The sequence below is a fragment of the Montipora foliosa genome, unplaced genomic scaffold, assembly GCF_036669935.1.
Source record: "Montipora foliosa isolate CH-2021 unplaced genomic scaffold, ASM3666993v2 scaffold_126, whole genome shotgun sequence".
NCBI lineage: Eukaryota > Metazoa > Cnidaria > Anthozoa > Scleractinia > Acroporidae > Montipora > Montipora foliosa.
In genome coordinates, this window is record NW_027179426.1 from 12501 (window position 1) to 24814 (window position 12314).

Here is a 12314-nt window from a genome sequence, read left to right on the forward strand (position 1 = left end):
AGCCCGATGACTCCTTTCTACATCCTCACCACCCACTTCCCAAGTGACCTGATTTGCTCTGATGAACGGATAACATCCCAAATAAAGAGTGTATGCGCATGTCAAAGCAGGCCACATTTGTTTCAAACAAAGACTCATTTACTACGCAGATTTGTTGCGTTCAGACAGTTGCCATCTTCGTCGACTTTGCGCACGCCTCCTATTGCGGACTTTAAGACCTTTAACGAACACCTCTAGAAGAAGACAAATTCTGCCAACTCAATGTTGTACCCAATTCAAACCCTTTGGCAATAATACGTTTTGTTCCAGATACTACCGTATCATTTAAATAAGAATGCTACATTATCGTGCAAATGCAATACGCAAATCATAGTTAATAGAGGGGAATGGTTATGGAACCTGACAACTTTCTTTGTTGTAGGTTTTTGTTCTCTTTTTTGGCCTTGACCTTGCACAAAACACAATAGTTGTTTACTCTGTACTGAGGAACTAACCAATAGAAACGTGTTGATTACATAATTCATGCATAGTGCATGAGCGCAAAACAAAAGATTCTGCATGGTCGTGGACTTTCGAACCTAAATCTTGGCATCTTTGTTTGGTCCTTTGATGTTTGCCGAGCTTCCAAACCATTCCTCTCTATTAACTATGGGCGAATCGAATCGATCAATTGGAGGTTGAGGGCAGGCGGGCACCCAGATAGAGAGAGAACAATTTTAGACGCTTAATTTAATCAAACACACATTCAGTGCTTGAGTCTCATTGGATTCGTCTAGGATTGAAACCGTCTGCAGTGGCTAGTTTACCGTCCCAAGTACCAGTTCTCCACTTCACGACCATCAATGTTTCCAGAGATACCACTTGCAAGTTAAACGCCTACAGTATGTACATTACTTTTTCTCGCCTACCCAATGAAATTCTGATAACCACATACCGTATACTGTAATACATAAATTAAAAAACTCTAAAACAATTACTACAGCCTTCATCAAAAGTCGTTGAGACACCTGGCTGCAAAGTAGGAAAAAGAAGTGCAACTAACCAATGATATTATTGGTTAATGGCATTGTCGTTGCCGTGGGCCATCGTCGCTTCTTGAGCTTCCAGAAAACCTTAACTAACCAAATTTAAGGTTCTGACCACAACGTGAGCATACAAAAGTCAATGCTTTATATTTAGAAACGGCCTCCCCGTTAATTTCATTCTAGGTTACTTTGCTTATATACTTCATGCGACCGAGGTGACGTTACAAAGTACAAATGCTGGTTGAGCAATGAGAGATCTTTTGCTTTCATCCACCAACATGGCGGCGAAGACCACCTATAATTGCGACAGTGGCTTCGGCTACAAAAACGTCACGTCTTCAAATAATTACAACTTAATAATAACAAAAGTACTTTGCTGCGAACAATACAGCCGAAGTGACCTATAACCGGGTTGGTAAAAGCGCTTCTAAAGTAAAGGCAGAGAATAAATGATTCACTGTTGGTATGCTTCCATTATTAGGGAGCTTTAGCAATGACAACGGCGACGGCAACGGGAACGGCACAAATTTGCACATTTAGTGGGTAAAAGAAATAGCTCTGCACGCTCTGCGCGCATTTTTCATTTTTGTCCATTTGTTTACCTTCGTCTGCAAAACAAAACAACAACGTGAAACAGCGAAATTTGAGGTTTTATGGAGAACGTCAGCACTTGAAGATAAATTTTCATTTTCTCCCTTAAATTAAGCGCCACTGATACCGGTTTCATTTCTGAGGGACTGCTACACCTTTGTCATACTAAAAAGCTAGGAATAGTCGCTAAGTGATTGCAATAATGCGAATTTATGTTTTAAGATTTTATGTTCTAGTGGCCGTTCCTGTCCCTATTGTCGTAAGAACCACAACCCTAACCATAACCCAAAGGGGTTAGGGTTGATGTTTTGCAGAGCACGCACGGCTACAACAATGCAAAAAAGCAGTAATATTGGTTAAAAAAGAAAAAATGATTGTGCTGCACATGCGGCACCAATTTCCAGGTTTTGACGACGACGTGGACAAACAACAGTGAATCTTTCCTTCTCGCTCTTTGCTTCAAATCCGTGCGTACCAATCTGGTTATAGCACGCTTCACCTTTGTTGTACAACATAAACAAGATGGAAATATCGTGAAACACTTCAAATAGCTTGAAGAGACGTTTTCGTCGCCTTAGCCGTCGTGGTTTCTTAAACTCCCTAGAGTATCATCAGGGAGGATGGCGGTGAGGTACCAAAAGGCAGGAGAGGGTGATGGCTGATAGTGCCATTATAGTCAAGGTGTCCTAACATTTTTTTATGAAGACTGCAAATTTATGGCTATTTTCTAGTCCCTTTCGAAGAAATGAACTTCATCAAGGGAATCAATTCTCTGTTTTTATGTCTATATTTTGCAGTTACGTCTCCTTGGGCTACACTGAAGTCTCAGTTGATCCAATATGGACTTTTCATTGTCCTTCCCTTCCTTGTAAGATATAGGTGATCATGGGTTCTGGTTTTCCCTTCATGGTAACAGGACCGCGCTTCTTGAGAACAAAGTTGTGATGCGGTTCACATATTAGTGACCTGAAATAAGAAAATTGCAGATGATGTACTGTACTGATTAAGACGAAAATGTTCCTTTTCGTTACATTTTTGTCCAAACCCCAGTTGGTAAAGCATTGCACCAACATCGCCCCTGAATTTTCCATTTTGTCAGTTATGGGAATTTGATGATATACTTAGGTGATAAAGTTCTTTATTCTCATCACCTTTCTGCTTGACAATGTACTGATCTTGCGAGGAGAAAATCTATTTCTATCACACCTTGCAGTGAAAGGGTTAATTAAAGGCCAAACAAATGTTTAAAATAACGGATGGGAGGCAGACCAGTTAGCGGTTTCAACCGCAGTCAAGAAGTTGAATTGGATTTTCAGGAACAACTCAGTGGGACATGAACTCAGGAACTTCGGATCGCAAGTCCAAATAGTACATAGACCAACTCATGAGCAATTTGTTGTTTATTAAAGAGATTTCGCATCGTGTCTGCAGCATACGACAAATGACACGATTAAATTTGTGTTTTGCCAAAAATCAAAGAAACTTGCTTGGTCTTTGTTCAGATATCCAGCAGGGAGAGACAAGTTAAAATGAGAAAATTTTCATGCTTTTTATGACAAACAATAGCCTGCCGTTTGCCATTTGATGTAAACGCATTGCCAAATCTCTTTTCAACGTTTCTATCTTTTTGATTGGTTCATTTAATCTCGGTTATCAGCTCATATACAGTATGACCAAATATGGAAACTGATTGCGTCAAGTGTTGCCACACTGCAAACTAATTGGCTTTAACTTCCAATTATCCAAGCGTTCAGTGGTAACCATACTTCAAGCAACCCGGGCCAGAATTGAATGAAAATTTAACAAAACAATTATTCCATTCGCGCTAGCTTGTTGGATGAGAGACTGGTTATATCCAACATGCGCTCAAGGAATAATTGTTTACTATCATCTACTTGCTATTACCTGTAAGTGTATTCTGTCACATTTATCTTTCCTCGCAACCCAGTTGTTTCCGTACGACTTGTCAGATTAACTGTATTTCCGAACAGACAATACCGCGGTTTCTTCTGTCCCACAACACCAGCAACAACTTCGCCAGAATGAATACCAATTGTAATCTAAAACAGCAACAATGTTAAAGTGGTACTATGATCCAAAGGCTGTTTACTTGAGTGTAAGTTAAATGGATTTCGCGGTTCGCCATTACTCAGGTTCAAAAGTGACCGACTGGACCTCAGAGGGTTGGATCCAGGGAAATTAACATCATTCACTCTATAGCTTGAAATTTCAGCCGACAGCGTGTAAACGCAGTCTCTGAAAGTCCGAAACTCCCGTGCTGCATATTAGTTCAGTCGCGTACAAACGCATTGCATTCTTAATGAGTCTTTGACGTCATTTTCTGCTCGATCAAGCGCTCTCACTCAAGATTCTAAAGTTAGTAATGGCGGACCATTAAATAAGAAAATTCCTTCAAATAAACAAGCGTCTTTTTAAAATTAAGGCTTAAAACTTGGGTCACTTAGTGTTTAGTTAACATAGTTTTGAAATCCAAAGAAAAATAAGATTTGATTTTCCGATCATAGTACCACTTTAACAAGGACGAAATTTAAAGGACAAGATGGAGAATGCAAGATTCATTGTTGTATACCCATGCTGTTCTTAAAACCTTCGAATGTTTCACGTTGTTGAGAAGTTAATAGGGAGCTTAAGCAAAGACAACGGCGACGGCAACGAGAACGTCAAAAAATTTGCATATTTAGTGGGTAAAAACAATAGCTTTGCACGCCCTGCACGTGCGTTTTTCACTTTTGTCCATTTCGTTGCCGTCGTCAGCAAAACAACAACGTGAAATAGCCAAGTTTTTGGTTTTATGAAGAACGTCAGCACTTGAGGATAAATTTTCGTTTTCTCTCCTAAAATGGAGTGCCGTTCCGAATGGTGTCATCTTTGAGGAATTACCACACCCTTGTCATATTAAAAACGTTGAAATAGTCTCGAAGCGATTAAAATAACGCAAATTTATATTTTGAGATGACGTTCTCGTTGCCGTCGCCGTTGTCGTTGCTTAAGCTCCCTATTTAGGCAAGGACAACGGTAACGTACGTCAACGAAAATGTCACTTCCAAATATAACTTAGCGCTACCGCAAGTATTTCGCGACAGGCCTTATTTTTGCAACAATTCGTCACGTGACCTTTTTTCCACAAACACGATGAGCCTGATGGTTTCATGAATTTTTTTTTCCAGAAATAAAAAGGGCAGCTCAAAATATGCTACCATGCCGATTTTCGTAAGTATATAGTTTAAAGTGGTGTTGTTACAGTTAAAATAATTTCTAAGGATTTGTATGGGAAAAGGACGCTTTGCCACCCTTGTATTTTTCTAAGTTTTCAAACCGCTTTAAAATTCTTCCTTGCAAATATGAAAGCCTGAAAATTTCCAACCCTTGCACATTTATTCTTGTTTATTTGACCCATGGTAAAATTGGAATCTCAGCTCTGTTTGTGGCGCGTAATTATGAAATATTACAATGGAGGGCAAAGGCTTTTCGTTCGTAAACAAAAGTATGGAATTTTCGACTGTTTTAAATGTTCACAAAATCTTTACCCCTTAAGTGGTATTTCTCTGAAAATTTGTATTCTGGCTAAGACAAACACGATCTCAGTTTCCATTTCTGGAATTTAGAAAGTCGGAGCTTTAAGTTAAGTTCACCAATTATCAGTCATGTGACCAGTTTGTTTCAAACGGCCTATTATTCCATCTTGATCAGCTCGTGCAATACGGGCAAACTACTCTTTAACTGGATGGGCACGAACGGTTTTAAATAGAGAATGATTGGTTCATTGCTACATGCTCACGTTGTTGCCAAAACCTAAGATTTGGTGATTTTACGTTGTTGTTTTTTGGAGTAAGGCAAAGAAATGTTAGTGCACCGATTTCGGAGCAAGAGGTCCCCAGTTCGATCCCTCCCCTTTTTATATGAGAGTCCCCCCCTCCCCCCTTCCCGGGCGAGCGTTCACCCTTCGTCAGAACGAATGACGAAAGGCTAACGCTCGAAGCGTCAGCTTTCCAAATCGTTTAGGGTGGTAATTCGACCTTTATCAACACGTTTGATAAAACCAAATTTTCTTGACTTTGACTTTGCCTTTACCTTCACCTTTACCTTTAGCAGAGATGAAATAACAAAGCTAACGGGAGAGGAAGGAGAAATCTTCGCAGCTGATTTTCGTTCATTTGTAGTTATATCTGCCACACACTTGGCATGTTGACCAGTTTTAACCATGAACTTAATAATCTCGTTCACTTGCTCTACAACATGTAGCTTTTATTTCTCAAAAAAATGAACAATATCAGACTGCTAGACGCTGATGACCTCTTCTCCAAAACCAAACCGAAAGCCTGTATTTTAGGTCGAGCGAAATGACCTGATCATTTGCAGTGCGATGACAAGTTACCACCCCCTAGCTACAGGGCTGAGAATCTTACCTGCATTTTTTCTGCCATTGGTGTTCACTTCCTGCACAATGTCTATCATATCGAGTGCTAGATTAGCAATGTTGACCGCATGCCCTGAGCATCTTGTCGGCAAGCCACTGACGGCCATGTACTTGTCTCCAACTGTTTCGACCTATGATAAAACAGTATTTATAAATAATTAGGATAGTACGCGCACTCTCACTGGTCAGTAGCTGTGTTTAGATGAGAGTATGGAAACCAGCATTTTCCTTCATTTGTTGAATTATCCTTGAGAAATATTTTATAAAAGCAATAGAGGACAAGTTTTTTTTTCCGTGTTTCCAAAGCCTCATCTAAACATTCGGGGGAGTTGGGAGAATTCGAGGCAGTTATGCAAACCCTCGACTGCGTCTCGGGTTTGCATAACTGTCTCGAATTCTCCCAACTCCTGTTGTGTTTAGATGAGGCTATGGAAACACGGAAAACGTCCTCTATTGCTTAAATCGCGGACCATGTCATTCTTTCCCCATAAATTGGAGAATGGAATAAATGTTGAGAAAACTGAGAGAAGTTGGAATTGCAAACAACTACAACAAGCCGAATGAAGTGCGCAAAGATCACAGATTCTCAAAGCACCTATAGATCCCTAACGTTTTCCCGCAAATTTGACAGACATGTTGAGAAACGCAAGTAATTCTATGCACACGGATTTAAATAAACGTCAAGAAGTGTTTTCTTGCTCTGTTCCCCAACTTCAACATCACTCGTGTCTCGGAATACGGACAATTAACGTCACAAATTATCCCCCTAAATGCCGCTGCTGCACTTTACCCTGGCCTAAAAATAACGCTAACCTTTTACCCTAACCTTGTTGTTACAATGTAGAAATATGTCGGCAATGCTTAGGGGCATTTACATGAGACCGGCACGAACTCAGACCGGTGTACGTATGAACTTGTACCGATACGAAATATTTGCAGCCGTTTACATGAAACCGGGATGAAATGCTTGGTGCTTGGTTTTGGGACGAAATTATATGCTTTGTCTCACAATATATGGCTGACCCAAAAGCACACAGGCTTGAAATTTCTAGACCCGGTCTGAGATTTGTTTTCATTAACATGAATATGAGAAGGGTACGAACTCAGACCTCTGTTCGGGAGAGTCAAACTGTTCTATGTTACCAAACAGCTACAGATTTCTTTGAAAAGATTTGCGGCCAGGGAAAAATAGTCTCTTATGTTTTCGGAAGGGATATTTCTGCAAGCTTTGCCACTTAAAGGTCACCTAGAAGTTTTGGGTGAGCAAATGGTTCACTGAGAACGTTCTTTGATGGTAACGTTCAGCTAACAATTTCTGAAATGAAGATTTCATTCCTTAAACTTTTCGGAGAAAGAAGAAATGCGAACAGATCAAATTCTTCTAGGAGATAAAACATCTCTTTAGACAATCTTTACTCATAACAAGGAGCCTAGAAATGTCTCTCAAAGGCTTTCGGCTTCATTTGCTCATTGAGTGCCCTAGATTTCTGAAGTAGCTGAAAATTTGAAAGTTCTATGGTAACATTAATTGAACGTATTGCAGTTGTCAGGAGTTCCACATCTGTGGAAATATTAAAGACAGAAGAGATCAAAAGTTTGAAATTTGTCCACAAAATATTTCCTTTAAAGTTAAAGATTTTAATTATCAGCATTTTTACCATCATAAAAGAACAGAGATTCATATTATCAGCTTAAGAAGTTACTTTATTGTTGTTGTAGACGAGTGTTCAATCAAGAGTCTGATATGTCTGCAACTACACCACTATAACTAAATGAAATACGACTGTTGAGCATACCTTGAAAACTTCATTGTTTTTGTCGGCAAGGTGATCAAACTTGGTGTAGGTCTCATTCAGAAAGTTCGACAGATCCATAGGCTCTGTGCGTTTGATTACAGTAATGAGTGAAATCTACAATCCCACTGAACATAATTGTGACCAACTCATACTTCTTGGCCATGACAGGTTTCTTCAGTCTTAAATCATTGGCGACTGAACTTGGTAGAATGCTGTAAAGAAGCCTATCAGTTAGCTGTTGTTCTTGTTGAAGTTCTCGAGCCGTCTGCTGCAACTTGTCAGTCAGAATTTCGAGTCGTTGAGACAGACGTGATTCAGCATTGTGCTGCTCTGATAGCAGAATGAGATCTCTTGTTGCATCGTGGACCGGAATGTCACTGAGGTAAAGACCTATCGCGTACATAAAAGATAAATAATGTCAACTAGCTACACTAAGTCAAATAATCATTCATTCAATTCACTTAAATTATTAGAAGCGGTCACAGGCAGTATACCACTGTCTATGTTGTCAGGAATTTGCCTCTCACCACTGGCTATTCTGTCTTGATTTTCCTCCAAAACCCTTGTAAAAGACAAGAGTGAAAACCCCTGTATTATCAGCCTCAATATTATCGCCATCATTGAACAAGACTTTTTACAATGATCAGCCAAGTCCAGGCAGTGGAGGGGTTTCTAAGCCCTGGCAGTGTGTCCAGCTACCCACTAGATAGGCCATGTTCAGCAGGAGCAGCAGAGACTTTCATTATGAATATTTTTTGTAAATTTATTTTTTTCATTTGCCATGTCTAAAAAAAATTCACCCTACAACCGGTAGCATGGGAGATATTATTTGTGATTTCCTGGAGCATGCCCCCAATCTCAAGGTCCATTAGTTCTGCTCGGCTAACATCAACAATGCCTAAACGGCCAATTTTGCTTGAAAAAGTTAGAGAGATGAAAGAAAGACCAACATTTTTTTGTTGCCTATTTGAAGCTCTTTCTTCTCCTTCTTCTTCATCTTATTATTATTATTATTATTTTTATTATTATTATTATTATTATTAACATTAACATCACAATTGCTGTTATTATTATTATTATGTCATTATCATTATCATTATTATTATTTATGTGAAACTTCACCTAGCTATGAAATTTGGAAGTAGCAAGGGTATTATTATTATTATTATTATTATTATTATTATTATTATTATTATTACTATTACTATTGATTTATTACCTGTGAACTACACTATTTGCAAATTTTAGACTGTCCTTTTCCTGTGTTTTACCTGTGCTAGGCACATAATTTGTTCAAGCACAACATTATAAGCCCTATAAGCCTTCCTACCTATTTCATTTAAACCATCCAAATTCAGAACACTTGGAGAACAGAGGAACATTATACTGTCACATTCAGGAAGGTATAACATCTGCCCTCGGAAACGCATAGTTGGTGATTCCAGCGTTCCAATGTCATCCTCTGAGACAGTCGTCAGGGTAGCAGAATCCAGGAGCCCTTCTTTGGTTTTGACCACATAAACTTTGTTTACAAACTGCAGATGCAGTCAAATGTCATTGGAATGTGTGGGCGAATAGCTTCAAATACCTCATCAACTTTGGTCTCACCAATTTTGACGGCAGGTAAAACACGGGAGAAGGAAACACCAGCTTGGTAGATCACCATCTTGCTGTCAAAAAGGATGTGGAAGGACATGCCTGGCAGAATGTTTGTGTGGCAATTCTAGAACTTAATGTCACTAGTTCCAATTTTTGCTCCATTCTTTGTATTTGCTTGTCCTGTTTTTTAAGAAGACCTATGTCAGCAGAATTCTCAGCAGTGATGACAAGTTTCGACCAGGTTGATTTATCATTGGTTTGGTACTGAAACTTTGATATTAACATTGAAGTTAAACACTTTGTTTGCAACAGCCTTTACCATGCCGACGACCATGTACTCAAGCCCTGTCCTTTCAGAATAATAAGGATTTCTATGCCACTACCATCAAGTTCATCTTTAGCATGAAACGAAGGCATCCGCAAACCAGGAAATACAAACAAAAGATGCTCGTGAACTGCGTCCAAACTGTTCAAAAATTCCTTGAGATTACTTCCTAAAGTTTCCAGCATTTTTTCATAGCCAGCATCTTGGATGAACTCAAAGAATATTTCTCCAAACTTCTCCAAAACATAAATTTCGGACAATCCTAAAAATAAATGTATGATGACCTTAAGAATCTTTTTATACCTGCATCTCCTCTAAATTTTTGAGTTCTCAAGTCAACAGTTAAAATCATTGTTGAGTTTAATATTTACGGTAGCTCTTAATAACTGAGCAGGAGGTCTGTATGAGAGAATCTTGACCAAGGTCTGTACACACAACCAAGGTCAAAATATCCCATACAGACTGACTAAGCTCGGTTAATAAGATGTTTATTATATGGCAAAACAAGAACAATTTAATTTGTTTAATGTAACTAGTTTGTACTAACTGACATTTCGCTTGCAAATGGTGATGAAAGCTTTTTTGCACTTAGTTTTGCAATTTTGAACCTTAAAACATTACTGGTCTAGATGCCGGTCTAGATAGGAAATCTAGACGCGGTCAATATAATCAATTGCAGCCAATCAAATTCATGAATTTGGTAGTTCACAGACACAGAACCATATAATAATGGGTCATATTAACCCATTGACTCCCAGGGTTCCCCATTGACGAGTAAAAATGTCTGGCATTAGACAGAGTAAATACTAAGTCTGGCCAGTTTAGGCCGGTTTTGGACATCAAAGGGTTAATTAAGTATGATAAAAAACAACACAAAATTTTTTTGGCAACATGTTAGATGTAAGGCCAAACCAAAACAAGCTAACCCATTATAATAATTATTCCCTATATCGGGTTTTAGATGACAAGGTTTACACGATCGACGAAACAGTGATTAAATAATAAAACCTGATCTTTTGCCTTAGCACTTAAACTGGTCTCATTGAGCTCTGTATAATAACCGGTTGTGTTAGGTTTTGAAACACAATTTTGAGAGACCAAAGACTCAAGGCAAAAAATTGACAGCGACTGACAACATCAAGCGGAATTCTGATCAAACGCGGTGTGTCATTGGACAAAAACCCGTGTCATAAAAGCTATTCCATTCATTGACAACGAACTAATAGACCGAAATGCACTTACTTCTCTCTTATTTTTTTTCTTTTTTTTTTTTTTTTTTTTTTGCAGCAGGATGAACTTAGGTAAATCTACAAAAGTAACCAACCTTACTGTAATCAGGGAATTTCCACATTGTAATATTAAAACCTGAGGAAGCTCAAACTTACCAAGCACTTCCGAGATAACTCGCAGCAAATCGAATGTACTTTGATCATCGTATATTCGTCTCTGGTTGAATTCCGCCTGTTTCTCCAAGATCGAAATTCGCTTTTTTCCTAAAAGACCATGAGAGATCAAGACGTTTTTTAAAGCAAACATGAAACCACCCTACAGCGGCCTTCCATCATAGCGATTCATTGTGTGGAAAAAAACAACAGCTGCTAAAATGTATTTAATACCATGATAATAACAACAACAACATGCGACGACGATTTTCAAAATACCTACAGTATTTCGTCCCACGTTTCTAAGCTGCTCTCCCGTATAACAAACTCTTGCAAAGCTGGTTTACAAACCCGTACATCGTTCCAAGAAGATCGAGCGCGAGCCCGAAAGTCAACCGAATTTAGCTGACACTCGACCGGCTTAAGATACGGGCGTCACGGTCATTTGAAATGAAATAATAATCATATCGCCTTATCAGCTATGCGGTACATGCTGCAAATAAGCGATTCTGTGGTTTCAACTATCAAAATCTCCTTGACATATCAACCTTTGACAACGAAAGACTCCGTGGATTCCCCGGCATTTCGTATCAAAACAGTCATGCGCCGATTTACCGCTGGAATGGAATGGGGGAGCCGGGAACCCGGAAATAAAACGATTCTCAAGAATGATCCATACACCATAAATTGAGGACGCACAGCCATAGTCTGGACCGAGTAAATGAAACGAGGCAAGTGAGGCGAGTTCTGTAAATACCCTTGATCGTAGAACGTTTTTGCTCGAGCGAAAACGTCCCCGATCACGTGGATATTTACAGAACTCGCCTCACTTGTCTTGTTTTGAGCTCGTTATAGTAATTAAGTATATACAAGTTTGTGGCTTTATGGATCTTTGCTTGAGGGAAGATGACATTCCGGGTTCTTCATTTGGTGTACGAAAGCCATCAGAACTTAATAACGATGCCCTGAAATTTGGCTGAAATGCCGCGGGGACAGGTGTTTAAGGAGTGTTAAGGCACAACTGTTAAAACGGTAAATAAAGCAGTGCGGTTAGAAAAGTAATCTACAACCGCTTTTACTGAATAGTCCTGTAGTTTCCTTCCAAATCCAACAGCAGCGACAATTACATTAAATCCGGTAGGAGATCAAAAACATAGT

At 39.1% G+C, this 12314-nt stretch overlaps 1 pseudogene; it reads right to left on the minus strand.

The window, feature by feature from the left end:
* LOC137986025 (guanylate cyclase soluble subunit beta-1-like) overlaps positions 1-11515 on the minus strand; it is an 11802-nt pseudogene extending 287 nt beyond the window's left edge.
* Between the last annotated feature and the right edge of the window lie 799 nt (positions 11516-12314).